A 9,194-nucleotide genomic window follows, 5' to 3' on the forward strand; every position below is an offset into this window, starting at 1 on the left:
GAAGGGGGCTCCGAGGCGGGACCCCACGCGCCGTCAGGCTCTGCCCCGCGCTGCGCCGCCGGCAGGACCGCCGCCTCCTTCTTCTCCGGGCCTGCCTGCCTGCACCCTGCAGAGGTGGGGTGTCTTGAGGTTGGTTATCCAGGCCAGTGGAGTGGGGCATGTGAAGGTGGACACTTGGAGTCACCGCAGTGGGGCCCGAACCCCTCTATGTCCCGGACATCTTGGGTAGCGCTTCGCTGGTTTTACCCCTAGAAGGGAACGTCTCGGCTCCTGTGTTGCACTAGAGCTCACTACGTCCTCCTTCTGTGGCCAGCTCTAACAGAGTGCTCTGTTAATCTCGGACCCCGCAATCCACCAGAAGCGCCACCCAAATTTGGCACCTTCAAAACTCCGGCTAGCCACGGACAGCACATGCCCACCTGCGACTCTGCTTTGGACATCGTAACCCGGCTATTTCATTACTGTATCAACCGGCCTTTAAATTATGAAATAACCTTAAGGTTATTTTAAACACTTAATCTTCTATATATCTACTTTTTCAGACTACAAATTCCCTCAAAGAAAATATGTCTTTCCCAAATGAAAAACAAAAACAAAAACTTCTATTAGAAAAGCTGCATACAAATGCGAGTTTCAAATCACTTTAGAATTAAACCGTTTTCCCTGAGAAAGCTCAATGACTAAGTTCAAACTTTAGTCTTGACATCTTTAGTTAAGGCGATCTTTTCCCTGTGCTTTTTATGATATGCTAAAATCAAAATTTCAAATTCGGATAGCTATGTGACAGTTTTAGAATATCACAAAATTAAGAAGTCAAAATATTGACAATCAAAAGGCCTAGTTCACAAATAACCTTTCGGCTTGTGTTTCTGAGACAGATAAAAGGGGTTATAGAAGATTTGAACAATTTAAAGTATTGATAGACTGGAGTAGACATTTGTCATTTCCCAATATATGAAATTTTAAATGGAGCATTGCCCATAAATCTCATGTTTATATTATGCTTCTTGGATATATTCAACAGTCTTTTGTGCTTCACTCTTTTATGGGAAAGCTAACATTTAACTCACCAGGTTTATTTCACTTTACTCATTTCTAAAATCATTTAGAAAGGGATATTTCCTGGCAGCCAATTATAAGAGCAAATAAAACTTAAAATAAGTCACTTCCTCATCTCTCAAGGACCGCTTCCTTCAGAGGTGAAAGTTGGAAGTTGCATTTTGGGAGGTACTCTATCCACTCTTAAATCTAGTTGTTGAATGCAACTGATTAGATATTAAGGCCTACTCTTTTTTTTTTTTTTTTTAATCATTGCAAAGCATCTATTAAACTCTTGAGAGAAACTTGGGTTTCTTTTCATAAGTCCATGTACTAATTAATTTTCAATGTAGAACATAGATCACCATGTTAACATAGCCCACTCCCAGCACTTCATGTGTTAAATAGTGCTAGGTAATAGGAAATTCAAAAAGAAAATCATGTCTATTTGATAAATTTACCAGGTAAAAGAAGGCATACAATCACTGTCTTAGAATTTAAAAAAGAGGCAGGATTTTAAGTAGAGCTTTATGTTTTATTCAAAATCCATTTTGAAAGATAGGTAATATAAATTACCTACAGAGCAAATTTTCGGCAAGATAGTTCTTAGGAATGCAAAAAACTAATTAAAAAATGCAATATATGATAGTCAATTTATATAACATACAATCTTTACAAAACTATATTGTTATTTTTAACATTACTTATCTATATGTCAGAATCTTAATATTGGCAACTTATTGAATACTTTTGAGGCTATTTTTAGCATTGTCTGCCTAGTTACATCATAAGTCATAATTGCTTCAACTCACTGAAGGATGTTATACTAAGTGTATTTTAAATGGTCCTTATTTGTATTATGAATACCTTAAATGTCAAATATCTGCAATTTTTACATTTTGAAATCTTTTTTAATACCAGATATTGTTGTATGTTAGCACATGAAACACTTTCAGGTATTTTATTCTAAGCAGCAAAAACAAATAATGACTTCATTTTACTATTTTTTGCATTTTAAAAACATTCAATTAAAAACAAAGTAAGTTTCTAATTTGCTCAAACCTTATTTTTATACTGAAATATTAAAAAGTTACATAATTTACATTCTCTAGCAATCTCTTCCCAATACACTGCTTTATTAAATACTCTTCTGATTATGTCTACTAGATACCAAGCATGATCAAACAGATAATGAAATGAAATCACATTTTTAAATTTCCCTTCTGTTTGGTGTTGTTCTTTAATTGTTTTATGAGAAATCAATATAGTTTAAAGATTTTAACAACTTTAAATCTAAAATTAAGATGAACACTTGCATTCATTTATCAAATATATAGGTTCAAGTTCACCTGAGCAATAAATGTGTTGAAAGTAAAAATTGAAATAGGAAGGTCATGGGTTAGCATTCTCTATATTAACTAGGAATTTAGAAATGGTGTTCTTTTAGTTTAATATTATTTCTTACTTTAGGAAGGCTGTACAGAATACTAAATCCTAAGAAAAGAGTATATAATTCTAGTGATAGTTGGAGGGGTTGGGGGTCGAATATTGAGGTAATCGTAGCTTTTTTATTTACATGTTTGTTTGAAAATTTTTTGTTTATTTTCAGCTAAATATTTGGCAATATGTTCAACACCCCAGACAATTTATTAGATAATCATAAAGCCTAAAAATGAAAGAGCAAAAAAATTGATCAGCTAAAATTTTATATTTTCGTGTCACAAATAAAAATTGTATATAAGCTGTTGACCAGAAGTGGTATCAGTGAAAATTCTACAAAGTAATACAGAAAAATTGCATAGTTGTATTACTGAATAAAAATAATTATTACAATAAATGCAATATTTTATAAAAGTCAGTAATCTTTTACAGTGGTTTTCATAGGTTTCTATGTAATGTGTTCTGAATTAAATTTTTTAAAAAATGTATAGGATAACCAGCTGATTTTGTACATAAGGAATAATAAGAAAGTATTAGAATTCTTAGGTACTAACAAGGGACTAAACACAATGATAACAGAATTTCATAAATCAATTATATGCTCCATTTGAAGATTATAAAGCATAATTAACTTACTTGACTCCAACCAATGTTTTGTTTCTTTACAGAACAGGCTATGAGCTATTCTCAATTATTGCATTGAAACGCTGTCCTCTAAAATTAACAAATGAATGAACATTTGCATACTCTTCTTTGTACTGAAGACAACCTAGAGTGGAGCTATCCAATTGTTTTCTCTAATTATATTTTGCCTACTTACATAATTTATTTTCCATTGAGGAACTAGTGATGACCTAATTATTTTTTTAGCTAAGCAACTTGGTGGGAAAAACAACTACTAAAGTAATGTATTATCCTGTGATCGACGTGAAATAAAAGTAATCATTTGAACTGGCATGTAAAGATTGTGATTTTAATGCTTAATTTAGAATATTGAGCATGAAATTCAGTAGTTATGTTGTACCTGCCATGCCCTTTCTAACAAAGACACTGTAAAAATAGAAACGAATGAATAAAATAAATATTTTCTGGTTATGTAAAATGAAGGAGAGTTTTATGGGAAGGGGGGATAGGTGCAGAGTTCTTGTCTGCCTTCCTCCCAGGTGAAGTAGGCAAATTGCTACTTGGTACAATGTCAAGGGCAACTGTAAGGAGAGCATCCTCCCCGTTATCCATTTATTGATGCCTTGAATATTTTTAGAGTTTAAATGTTAGAACCGAGGTAAAATCCAAATACAACTGAAAAAAAAAACCCACATTCTAAACTGTTATAGATTATTTACACACTTGAATGAATGTCAGAGCAAATGGTGGTAATAAGAAGAGAAATCTCAAGATGCTGAGTGATTAGTACAAATGGGGAGAGAAGTTGCTCAGGTGAACGAGGACAAAGAAAAGGCTAAGGATGGGGAATTGTTGAATGAAGAGAAACTTTTTCGTCCACAATTTTGCCCGGTCAAAATTAACTAACTAGATAATGCCCCATTTAGCATTAGAATTTAATGATCTATAATCCACTTCGCTTTATGCCATTCCTTATATCTGGACAATTAAGTTATTAGTGCAAGATGTAATGGGAAAAATGAATTAATTAGATATTTCAGGTGCAAACATGACTTGAATACAAAATGCTCAGATCATTAAAGTCGTGTCTATAAAATAAAAAGTGAAATATTAGTTGTGTTATGTATTTGACAACCAGATAATTTATCTGTCCACATAAATCAAATTAAGTAGATGATTGCTAAATTTCAGCTTTACTGTGAGCTGTGCTCATAAAGATTAGTCTCTTAATTTTTGTAGTAGATTTTAGGGGTTTTTGTTTTTTACTATTGGTTATATTAATGATGATTTCCACACAGTGTGGAAATTGGAACATTTATCAATTCAATATCAACGTTTAAGATAGCCAGTCAATCATGTCATGGTTCAGTTATTTCAAACATAAACCGGACTCAGATTTTTCCTAACAAACTGGTTCCAACCAATTCAAGATTCTATCCTAAAAGCTGTATTTAGCAGTTTTCAGGAAGTAAATGAAGATTAGTGGATCATCAGTAATTGAGTTTAGCTTCAAATTTTAAAGTAAAAAACTGGATTAGTGGTCAAAATGCTAATAACCTAAATGTGAAATTTGTGTATGTCCCTTGTTCTTAAATATTGAACAAATATCAATTGAATTAGTCCAAACCAAAAAATATTGAAATATAATTTCTAGTTAATTTGTTTATTATTCATAATTGATTATCCTGGATTGCAATTCATTAACTTATCAGTGATCAAAGATGTGTTTCAATAAATTAAGTTTAAACAACTGGAAACCATTTCTCAATAGTGCAGCATTTCTTAATACTAATTCAAGAGGTTTAGAGACATATCGCTGTTTTTAGAAGCCGATTTGTGCTGATATGTGAAGAATTGGTTAGCTTGTATTCTGGGCTCTGATGAAGAGAAATATGCTTTGAGATCCATTCAAGCATTTAAGGACTCCAGACTGTTTCCGAGCTAGTTATCTGCTTCCTGACTTTAATTTCAACAGCCAGCGAGCATCTTCTCAGCTTCCATTTGACTTGATTTAGGCTTCTTATTTTGTTATTACAGGCTGAATTTTTTTCTCCTGTATATCTAACTTTGACTTGACAAGTAAACTGATCTGCGTTTTGAGCATATTTTCTTAGTGTTTGTCTGTTCCTTGTGAAGGCTGACACAGTGGCTCAGCAAACAGTCAATGCAATTTTTCCTGGTAGTATGACCACGTAACCACCTGTCCTTCGGTAAGAACGAGGACCTGTCATCTGTTGACTGGGTTTCCCTCTCAGCTGTGCCTGATGTCCGATGGTCTAGGCATAAGTAGCTTTGTGCTTCCATCAGAACAGATGAGAAAAAAATCTCGCCTTTGCAGGCAGGGCTTCACAGTTGTGCCAGGGTGTCCCCCATTTCCTATATTAACTAGATTGGTGCGTAATATTTCTTCAGTTTGTGGGTTGCCAAAGACGACCTTCCACCAGGTTTATCTGAGGATCAGGCATTAGTCCATCTTCAGTTAAAAGGCATAAAGCAACTACCCTCACTGTTTCACTGCTGGGCAGCCCCAGCCATGGCTGGAGACTTGTCTTCTTAGAACTAGACCTCCAGGCATGAAACATGAAGAATATGAAGGCTTGCATGAGGCCTCAGCCTCCCTGGCCTTCATGCCTAAAAACTGAAAACACCAAGACTCTGTCTTCACTGGTATCAGACCCTCTAATCCTGAGCCTCTGCATTTTTTTTTTTTCCCCTTTGGCCCTGTGACAACTTTTCCTAAATCTCAGCACATCTGCAAAGCAATTCCACCAGCCATACAACTGGAGAGAGCCAAAGCCAGGAAGTGAAATCGATGTTGGTGATTTAGCTTATCATGTTTTCTGCAACTCCATTCTCCCAGTTTTTACTGATACCTAACCACAGCCGACCCTTGAACAACTCCGGTTTGAACTGTGCGGGTCCACTTATATGCGAATTTTTTTTCTCTAAATACTGTATTTCTCTCTAGGATTCTGACATAAATAATGGGTCGTAGGGCCTGATCTAACTACTGAGTATTCCACTTCCTCAAAGATGTGGTTTGGCCCTTAGTCCCAAATGTGCCCAGCTGTAATTTACTCAAGTTGAGGTATGGTAAAGACCTACCTATAATTTTTTTTTTTAAGTTTGCTTTTCTAACATACAATGTTACTTCATTTTTTCCTCATAATATAAGTTTATGTGGAGGGTGTAATCAAACCTATTTTATAGAAATGCAAGCATTTGTTCTCAGCTAATTTAAAACTCACATTTAGCCAAGCATTGTACAAAGTGTATGAAGTGCTTACACATAAAGGCTCTGTGAAGTGGGTATGACATTTTACTGAGGAAAGAAGGCTTAGGATAGCTAATAAAGTGACCAAGATTCTTACCAGTGTTATTGGTGGTCCTCCATGTCGTTATCCTTATTGTATTCAGCATCTTAACACCGGTCAACCCTCTTAGACTGACACAAAAATTGCCAGCTCTTTTTCCTACCTTATTGGTCTTTTTTCTACCTCTTCCTTCTTAATTTTAACTCTCAGTGTTGAGTTTCCTGTCCCTTTACTTTCTCTACTCTCTCTCCCTAGATGATCTCAAACATTCTCATAATTTCTGTTAGAATCTGTATATCTACAATGACGACACCTACACCTCTATTGAAAACCTTTTCTCTGAGAACCAATTTATCTAAGTCTACCTGATATCACCGTGGGTATCTAAAATTACATAATGTATACAAAGCGAATGTGACCTTCTGCCTACAAATCTGCTCCTCCCCATTCTCAGTGAATGGTGTCACCCTTTATCTAGCTGCTCAACTCAGAAACCTGGAAGCCATTCTCTTCTTAAAATGCCTGTATCCAATCTATCACCGGGTTCTATCTACTTGACTCCACAATGTCTCTTATCTTTCTATTTTTCTCTATCTTGACAGCTGCCATATTAGTTTAAGTCACTATCAACTTTTCTCTGCACTATTATAACTTCCTAAGAGGATCTCTCCTCCACTTTGCCCCTAAATCTGTTCTCCATCCAGCCATTGTAATTCTTTCTTCCTTTAATTTTTGGTAAAATATTTACAGAAATGTTACAGAAAAGTGCACAAATCATAAATGTACAGCATAATGATTTTTCACAGCCCGAACATACCTGTAGAACCAACACTCAGATTCAGAAACAGAATGCTATCAGTACCCCAGAAATGCCCCCGCTCATAATTCCTCCGTCATTCCTCCCTGCCAAAGTTAGCCAGACTTCTTTTGCCATAGTTTTGCCCATTTCTGAACATCATATAACTAATATCAACAGTTTTGAAACATAAAACAAGTTATGACACTACAGCCAAAACTCCTTTCTACTTAGACTAAAATATGAGTATATTACTGTGGCCTACAAGTCCAAACACAATCTGGCCTCTACATACTTCCCCAAGCTCAAGCCCTGCCATTTCCCATTTCCTTGCTATGTTCCAGCTCACTTAGTCTTGTTTTAATTCCTTAACTAGGCTGAGCTCTTTCTTGACTCGGGGCCCTTGCGTATGCTGTTTCCTGTGCTAGAAAGCTAGTTCCGTCATGCCTCATTTCTTCTTACCCCTCAGTCCTCACTTAGCATCACCTTCCCAGAGAAACGGTCTATGACCACTGTATCTCATACACTTCTCATAAGGACTAGGCTTCTGTGTGTATCTGGAGTGGCTCAGGTCGCTTGTGCTTGGCAAACAAAAGAGGCATAAGAAGATGTTTTTTCTTTGTTTGTTTTAGCTGCTGCACACACATATAACTTATGGGGGTATTTGATTGGTTAAATTTAAAAAGGAAGCGTGAGGAATTAGCAAAGAAGTACCAAACAGAGATAGCAGAATCTGAAAGGTCTGCTCTGCTCGCTTCCAAGAGGCTAGGTAAAGCAGCTCCCTACGGATCTCATTTATCACCTATTTCAGATTCATTAGTGGGAATGGGGAACTACAGTTCTTTCTTTTAAAATGTAAATATTAAGTTCAGCAGTCTATGAATAACAATAGTTATATCATAGCAAAAAGCACTGGGCACCTGGCAGGCAGAGAAGGGTGTAGGAGGGAAGCAGACTCCTTCATATATGGCCATTTTCCCCAGGACCCGGGTGGCAGATTCCTGGCCAAAACCCTGTTCCATTTAAGTTGAAATGCTCATCGCCATGTATTAAGTATGTGCCTCTCAATTTGTGCAACTCGAACTTGGATTTCTTGGAATTCTACTTAACCGTAGTTTAAGTTTCCTCCTCCTATGATCAAATAGTTTCGCCCTAAATGACTGCCTATGTGCTGTTGAAACAGATACTTGGGAGGAATGGAAGTGGAGAGAAGGGGGATGGGCACTGGCTCCAAGGACACTGTCCAGTGAAGAACACCTATCCCTGAGGAGACAGATAAAAAGTTGTCCTCTACTGGGGGCCACAATGCCATGCTGTCTTGAGTGCTGTTAGACAAGTCCCTCAGTCTGCACCCTTCTGTCACATACAACACCTGGCCCAGGCTCATGGAACAAGTATTTTCCCTGAAAATTGTTCCTTAGTTTCATAGGATGCTCCAATTTGAACAGGATTTTTGAATGAAGCATTTTGTGTAGGGTTTGGGTTCACCTTGGAGAACATAATGTCTAGGGTTATTCATAATGAAAGCATTTCATGCACCCCGAATATTTGCTTTCATATAGCATAGGTTTGCAGAGAACACAATAGTGATTATTTGTTTATAACAATAATTACATTATTATTAATAATAATTTACTATATGAAATATACTAGACTTTTGTTACCGTTTGGCTTTTTGGCTTTTAGTTGGGTTGTTTTTATTTCAAGAGAAAGAGACTGAATCAAGTTCCCTCTACTCACTGAGGTACGAGTGGGGTGAGACAGAGGCTATGAGGAATTAGCTGTGCCCTGGTGTCAACCAGAGGGATTTGCTCATTGCCTGGGTATCTTTGGCGTTGGCTACTGGGGCTTATCTTGCTGTTGCTGCAACCCAGGTTTCCTCCACCTGCTTCCAAATAGTGGGCAGGGGAGGTAGGAGGGCTGAATCAATGAATGTTCCACCATCAGGGACCATGGCCTGGCTCTCTGTGCCCAAGCCAGGA

The sequence above is a fragment of the Pteropus vampyrus genome, unplaced genomic scaffold, assembly GCF_000151845.1.
Source record: "Pteropus vampyrus isolate Shadow unplaced genomic scaffold, Pvam_2.0 Scaffold96, whole genome shotgun sequence".
Classification (NCBI taxonomy): domain Eukaryota; kingdom Metazoa; phylum Chordata; class Mammalia; order Chiroptera; family Pteropodidae; genus Pteropus; species Pteropus vampyrus.